We start from the raw sequence: 8,437 nt of genomic DNA, 5'->3' as shown, positions 1-8,437 counted from the left end.
CCTTGCTGTGTGTTCTCTCCCTCTCTTTCAAATAAATAAGTAAAATCTTTTTAAAAAAGAAAAATTTCATAAAGAAAGTATCTTATTAATTATAATTTCAGTAAAATAAAAATGTAAAAAACTGGACAAAGTCAAAAATTTGATGACAAAGTCATTAAAACAAGGAATATATGAGAAACTCTTACAGCCAAGAGGAGCATACGAGAACATGATAACCAAATATAATGTGCTATGTGAATGAGACCCTAGAACCAAAAAGGGACTTTTGGTAAAAACTAAGGAAATCTGGGGGCGCCTAGGTGGCTCAGTGGGTTAAACCCTCTGCCTTTGGCTCAGGCCATGGTCCCAGGGTCCTGGGATCGAGCCCCGTGGGCTCTCTGCTCCGCAGGGAGCCTGCTTTCTCCCCTCTCTCTCTGCCTGTCTTTCTGCCTACTTGTGATCTCTCTCTGTCAAATAAATAAATAAAATCTTAAAAAAAAAAAAAAACTAAGGAAATCTGAATAAAGTATGAGCTTTTGTTAATAATGATATATCACCGTTCCTCTTCTCAACCCCAAACTGGACATGGGGAAAGAAATGCTGACTGCAAGGATGGAGAATAGATTGGGTTAAAAAAAAAAAATGACGATGACGGTGATGATGATGATGTGTCAATACTGGGTCATTCATTGCGATGAAGACCCCAGGCTAATATAAGAAGTTAACAATAGGAGACACTGGATGTGCCGGTAGATGCAAACACTGCACTATCTTCAGTTTAGAATGACCTTGACAGTTTCAAGAAGTATTAGAGATTTTATGGGACATCCTTCAGTTTTTCTCAATATTCAATGGGGGTTATCATTTGGGGGAGGGCAATAACTACTAGAATTTTTATTGTGAAACTCTAGGTATCTAGAGAAATACTACTTGCACATATGGAAAAAGGCACAGTCAAGGGTTTACTGGAGCATTATGTGAAAAAAAAGTAAAAACATCTATTGATAGGGAAACCATTAAATAAATTCTGGAATAGCCATGGCATAGAGCACCGTATTTCATTGACTTCAGGAAATCACCAATTATAGACATCATTATTTTATGTATCACTAAGAAAAATGTTCCTTATTAAACTATGACACAAAGCTTTATCACTTATCATTTTTATTTCATACTTATTCTAAAATCCAACTAAGACTTAAGACATGGGTTTTTTTTAATTCCATATCATCCTTGTGCATACATTAAAAGGAAAGTATTTATGAAATAAATTAAGGCATGTCTAAAGCTTCTTCTCAGAGTCTGAAACTTCTGAATCATATTTAGACTCAGAATCATCACTATTCCAGGCTGCTAACATCCATTCTGCAAGTCTTGAAGCGTATCCAGTGGGCAATGACAGCTACATCACTAATGCTGCCTAGCCGACTGCGATTGTAAGGTGCATACCAATTTTCATGATCATAAAATGTGAATGAAAAAATGCGCCTTAGAATAATGAAACAAGAGTAGCAGGCAGCAGCTAAAGGAACTAAGGAAGTTTCATATATGCCTCATGCAAAGTTCTAATTTGTGTTACTAAGGAAAAACAGCTAGCTGCAAAAAATGTGTACAGTATAAGCTCATTTATGGAGAAAGCAAAACCAACGTCAATATTTCTGTAGCAGACACTGAAAAAGTTGGTGGCCCAAAAGATATTCACAACTTGCGTTTAGCGTGCCAGTCTATACTTTATAGATCACTGAAAAGGTGAATTACATTCCTAGACTCCCTTGTTGATAGAAGAGTCATATACAGTTCTCGCGAATGAATTGAAGGCAGATGTCCTGGTAGGCTTCCCAAGAAGAGGACTTCACAAGAGGAGCAGCAGTCACTTTGTGATCAATGCGGACAAAGCCAGGTGCTTTTGTGGATGGTAGAAAGGAGAGAGCAAGCCTGGGCTCCTGGTGGTATGGGACGGTATGGCAGGGCTGTCCTGTACTGCTGGCTATTGCTGCCTGTCCCTGAGCTTCTTTCTGAATGACACTAGTGCACTGCTTCCTTTTGTTGGGTATTCAGTTGCCTGAATAAAGTCCTAAGTACAAGTCATACAGGTGCAGAGACAGACCCATTTAAAAATACCTGAACAAAGTGTACACTAAACAGGTAAGAGAAGATAACTGGAGGTGGAGTAGAATTGAGAGATGTTAAGAGCCTTCAGCTTTATTTTTACTTTCTGAATTTCTTACAACATAAAGGTACACGCATGGTCAGTATGTAACTATAAAAATATTTCTTTTTATGTAAGATTGATGTCAAAAGGAGGACAACTGGTTGTCGCCGTTGATAGAACCTGCAACTCTTAATCTCAGGGTTGTGAGTTCGAACCCCACATTGGATGTAGAGCTTACTTTAAAAAAATTTTTAAATAAATTAAAAAAAAAAAAAAGATTGATGTCAAATGGAAAGAGACTTGCTGACAAGAAAGGAGCTTACAGAGGCACCTGGGTGGCTCAGTGGGTAGGTTAAGCATCTGCCTTCAGCTCAGGTCATGATCCCATGTTGCCTGGGCCTCCCTCCTCAGCAGGGAGCCTGCTTCTCTGCTTCTCCCTCTCTGCCCAAAGCTCCCTGTCCCTTGTGCTCTCTCTCTCCCTCTCTGTCAAATAAATAAATAAAATCAGAAAAAACAAAAGGAAGGAAGGAAGGGAGGGAAAGGCTTTCAATGGGGCAGCACCTGAGGCTAAGATATTTTTTCAGATGACCTAAGCCCAGAAAGACAAAAAGTTTTTTCACTGAGGTATCAGTTTTTACTATCCATTCAAAGAGATCAGTCTGGGATGACTTATTTGTTCTTCCTGTAGACTGCCTCATCATGGACACCAGTTCTTTTTCTATAGACTCACAAAATACTTTTATTATGAACCATCCTGGGTTTGTATTGGTGCTCAGTAAAAGTCAAGATTACTAGACTGCGGGATGCCTGGGTGGCTCAGTTGGTTAAGCAGCTGCCTTCGGCTCAGGTCATGATCCCAGCGTCCTGGGCTCCTTGCTCAGCAGGGAGCCTGCTTCTCCCTCTGCCTCTGCCTGCCATTCTGTCTGCCTGTGCTCGCTCTCTCCCCCTCTCTCTCTCTGATAAATAAATAAAAATCTTTAAAAAAAAAAAAGATTACTAGACTGCATTTTTCTTTTTCTTTCCTTTTTTTCCCCTAGAACATAATTACTGACTCTTTTTTTTTTTAATTTTTTTTTTAAAGATTTTATTTATTTATTTGACAGAGAGAAATCACAAGTAGATGGAGAGGCAGGCAGAGAGAGAGAGAGAGGGAAGCAGGCTCTCCGCTGAGCAGAGAGCCCGATGCGGGACTCGATCCCAGGACTCTGAGATCATGACCTGAGCCGAAGGCAGCGGCTTAACCCACTGAGCCACCCAGGTGCCCCTAATTACTGACTCTTATTTGGTTTAAAAATTTCACATTTGAACTGAGATATTCATTTTAAATTTATTCTATTTTAATTTAAATTCAATTAATTAACATATAATGTATTATTTATTTCAGGGGTACAAGTCTGTGATTCATCAGCTTGTATAACACCCAGTGTTCATTACAACACATACCCTCCCCAGTGTCCATCACCCTGTTATTCCATCCCCCTACCCCCTCCCTGGACAGCATTTTTTTTTTTTTTAAAGATTTTATTTATTTATTTGACAGAGAGAGATCACAAGTAGGTAGAAAGGCAGGCAGAGAGAGAGAGGAGGAGGAAACAGGCTCCCTGCCGAGCAGAGAGCCCGATGTGGGACTCGATCCCAGGACCCTGAGATCATGACCTGAGCCGAAGGCAGCAGCTTAACCCACTGAGCCACCCAGGCGCCCTGGACAGCATTTTTCAAGATCTATTTTATTCTCCTTTTTGAGATCAGAACATTTTTCAGTCTTGAACTTCCTGTTACTTCTTACATACTCTGATATCTTTCAAGGATTACCAGTATAAGGGTTACATACAAAAGATCCTGGCACAAAAACAAAACAAATAAAAACAAAACAAAACAAAAACACAGTATGACAATCATTTTGCTACTAATAATGACAGTGATAATAATAGCAGTTATCACTTATTAGGCACTGTCTTACTTAATCTTCAGGCAAGTCCAGTGCTGTCCGTGACTACTACCAGCTCTATTTTATACAGGTAAATACTGAAGCTTGGGCAGGTAACTTGCCTAAGGCCACAGAGTCACACCAAGTCATAATGGATTAGAACCTGCAAAGCACCAGGATCTTGACCACTAAGTTTAAATGAAAAAAAAAAAAAAAAAAAAAAAAAAGGCAAAATCAATAACTCTAAGAGTGGTAAAAGGCTCATTGCGTGTAAATTCAGGTCAGCCTCCAAAAGATTCTCTTTGTGTACCGGCCTGACACCCACTAAATGGTCCCACCTTCACTAACCACTTGGAGCCAGAGCCAACTCGCTTTCTAATCCTTTCCGTATTTTCCTTATCACCGCAGTCTTAGACCTGCAGGCTCCGCCCCCCTCCAGCTGGTAGCGCCTTCTGCACTAGGGGACTGTGGCCTGGAACTTGACCACAGTTGAGTGAGGGGAACAGGTGTGGAGGAGCGGCTGCGTCTGGAGGTGGGCGGGCCTCTGTGTAAATTGTGGGTGGCGTGGGTTTGGGGCTGGCTGAATGAATGGTGGGGAGTAGGCTTCCGGGGGAGGAGAGAAGAACTGCAAGAAGTTTCCATAGCGCGAGAGTTGCATTTATTCCAGAAATATGTGTTAATGACTACTGTGAGCCGGAACCTACCTGGCCTGGAGACTGACCTCCCTGGGCTCTCCCATTTGACCGAGAGAACATGCTAAAGGGACGGATTGGGAGATGTAAGAGATGTTCCTTGAAACCCCCCTAACTCCCACCTTCCATGCATGAGAGTAACTAGGAGGATATATGGGCCTGAGTCAGGGTTCATGTCCACACCTACCTGGTAAATGACACCAGATTCCCTCTACACTTGCCTTTCCATCCCCTTCTATTCTTAAAAGCACTTACACTTATCCCATCCGCACTTGCATCAGTCTTGCTTTCTAGAAGCTTACACACTGTAGTGCGCTTACAACATTCCACCACAATGTAAGATGAAGAAAGGCTGCTCTCAACAGAGGGGCAAATAGCTGGGGGAGGATTTGTAGAAGACAACTCATCCCCGCCCTAGTCCTCAGGATTTGTCACTGTGGCGCAAAGTAACTAGGTAATGACAGGCCTGACGCATTCAAAATACTCGAGAGGCCTCTGAGGGGACTCCCTCAGGAAGCTCACAATCTTTTTAAAAAAAAATTGGAGTTCCTCTGTGGCTCAGTGGGTTAAGTGTCTGCCTTCGGTTCAGGTCATAATCCGGGAGTCTCCATCCCCACTGCCTGCTCAGCCAGAGTCTGCTTCTTCCACCCCCTGTGCCCCTCCCCTTGCTCCTTCTCTCCTCTCTCTCTCAAATAAGTAAATAAAATTTTTTAAAAAATTAAAGAACAGAAACAATAGGCTGTGCTGTTAACTAGGAGAAAGCAAAATTAATGAATAATGGGTAGAAAAGTATTAATTTTGTTCTGCTTGTTTATTTGTATTTTCATGAAAAACTATTTTTGTTGTTCTAGCTCCCCCAAAGGTTTATAGTTTCTCAAATCTGCAGCAACCTGAGCCATTTTTGCATAAGTTCCTATTTCCTCATTGTCTAATTGGTGTCAACCCTATGCCCTCCCTCCCAGTTCTTCCTCCCCATGCCTATCATCTTCCGCTAATAATTAGCAAGTCCTAAATTATAGAAATAGTTTCTGTCCCCCATCATTCAGCTTCCGCACCATTTTTCTTTATTTCCAGAGTATATAGGCTTTAACTCATTAAAAGAAACAGCAAAATCTTTTTGTTTCACTTTATTGACTATTTTGGGGTTTTTTGTTTGTTTTATTTTTTTTTAGTGAGTTCTATGGCTCAAACTCATGACCCCAAGATCAAGAGTCATGTGCTCTACTGACTGAGCCAGCCAGGCACCCCTATTGACAATTTTATAATTTCCGTGTTCCAAAACCTTTTCATCCATTTAGTCTTACAAGCAAGAAATCTCAGATTTCTTGACACTGGCCCCACTCCCACACCACCATATTGGATATATTATCAAGTCTTTTCAATTTTATGTTCCCCACATTTCTCAAACTTTTCTGGTCTCACCCACCCGATCTACCACCTTAGTCCAAGCTCTCACCGGGATTACGGCTATCCCCACTTCCATTTCATTTTTGCCTCCCTGCCAATCCATTCTCCCCTGAGGAATTTTCTAAATATACAAATCTAATTTCTTACTGAATGCTTAAATACTTATCAATAACTTACTTTGGTTTTGTAAGGATTAAAAACCAGAACCTTGGGAAGCCTGGGTGGCTCAGTTGGTTAAGCAGCTGCCTTCGGCTCAGGTCATGATCCCAGCGTCCTGGGATCGAGTCCCACATTGGGCTCCTTGCTCCGCAGGGAGCCTGCTTCTCCCTCTGACTCTGCCTTCCACTCTGCCTGTGCTCACTCTCTCTGACAAATAAAATCTTTAAAAAAAATTAAAAAAAAAAATAAACAAATAAAAACCAGAATCTTGAATGGAACCTGTAATGTGGTCCTACCAAAATCTTCGTTCTCTTGGACTCTTGTTCTCCCCTTTGTCTTTCTGTTCCATCCACTGACCTTTCTTCTTTTTTTAAAAAAAAGATATATTTATTGATTTTAGAAAGAGGGAAAGAGGCTTTGCGAGAGGGAGAGGGAGAGAGAATCCCAAGCAAATTCCCCACAGAGCACAGAGCCTGACACGGGGCTCCACGCCATAACCCCAAGACCATGACCTGAGCAGAAATCAAGAGTTGGCTACTAAACCAACTGAGCCACCCAGGTGTCCCTCATCCACAGTCCTTCAATTTCTTTCTTTTTTTTTCAAAGATTTTATTTATTTATTTGACAGAGAGAGATCACAAGCAGGCAGAGAGGCAGGCAGAGAGAGTGGAGGCAGGCTCCCTGCTGAGCAGAGAGCCCCATGCAGGACTCCATCCCAGGACTCTGAGATCATGACCTGAGCTGAAGGCAGCGGCTTAACCCACTGAGCCACCCAGGTGCCCCTAGTCCTTCAATTTCTTAAGCCCGCTCTCCTACTTCAGGGACTTTGCACAAGCTATTCCCTCTGTTTAGTGTGTTCTTTTTCTTACTCATTACATTCTTTAAAAAATTTTTTATTAATTTTTTTTTATTTTATTTATTTGACAGACACAGGTCACAAGTAGGCAGAGAGGCAGGCAGAGAGAGAGGGGGAAGCAGGCTCCCCACTGAGCAGGGAGCCCAATGAGGGGCTCCATCCCAGGACCACAGGATCATGACCCAAGCCGAAAGCAGAGGCTTTAACCCACTGAGCCACCCAGGCACCCCTTTTTATTAATTTTCTAATATCATTGAGGAATAATAGACAAACATACAAATTTAAAGATTGTATTTATTTTATTTATTTGACAGAGAGAGATCACAAGTAGGCAGAGAGGCAGGCAGAGAGAGAGAGAGGAGGAAGCAGGCTCCCTGCCAAGCAGAGAGCCTGAAGCAGGGCTCCATCCCAGGACCCTGGGATCATGACCTGAGCCGAAGTCAGATGCTTTAAGCCACTGAGCCACCCAGGTGCCCCAAACATACAGATTTAATGGACTATGTGATGATTTGATATACATCTATGTTGTGAAATGATTACCAAGATAAAGATAACATATCCATCACCTTACAGAGTTAAATCTCTTGTACACACTATTTCCGTGTGTGTGTGTTGAGAATTCTCAAGATATCTTTTTTTTTAAGATTTTATTTATTTATTTGACAGAGAGAGAGCACAAGTAGGCAGAGGGGCAGACAGAGGGAGAGGGAGAAGCAGGCCCTCCACTGAGCAGGGAGCCCAGTGTGGGGCTCAATCCCAGGACACTGAGATCATGACCTGAGCCAAAGGCAGAGGCTTAACTAACTGAGCCACCCAGGTGATGAAGTCCCAGAACCTAAGTCAGGTTCGGTGGGGTGAGTTTCGGAGCTGATGACTAAAGAAAGAATTCTTAAGACATCTTTGGTGCAAAATGGTGGTTTATTAAAGCACAGGGACAGGACCCGTGGGCAGGAAGAGCTGCTGTCCCGGGTTGTGAGGAGTGGCTGGTTATATACACAGGAGTTGGGTAGGTGAGGACAAAGGGGTGTCCAGAAGGGCTATTGGGACAAAGAATACTATCAGGATATTGAAGGCCTGGTTACTATCAAGTAAAGACAATTGGGAGTCTGGTGGAATGTTACATTCCTGCTATCAAGCATCCTTGTTAATGAGATTTAGGTTTAGAAGACATTTAACTTTATTTACTTTTCCTTCTACCTCCGCCTCCTTCGGTTTTTTATGGAGGGGAGGGTGACATTAGGGCTTGAGGAACTGAGTTCTGTGTC

Source organism: Mustela putorius, unplaced genomic scaffold (genome assembly GCF_011764305.1).
Source record: "Mustela putorius furo isolate JIRA1106 unplaced genomic scaffold, ASM1176430v1.1 tig00000580_pilon_pilon_pilon, whole genome shotgun sequence".
Taxonomy (NCBI): domain Eukaryota; kingdom Metazoa; phylum Chordata; class Mammalia; order Carnivora; family Mustelidae; genus Mustela; species Mustela putorius.
Note: the sequence above shows the minus strand (reverse complement) of the source record.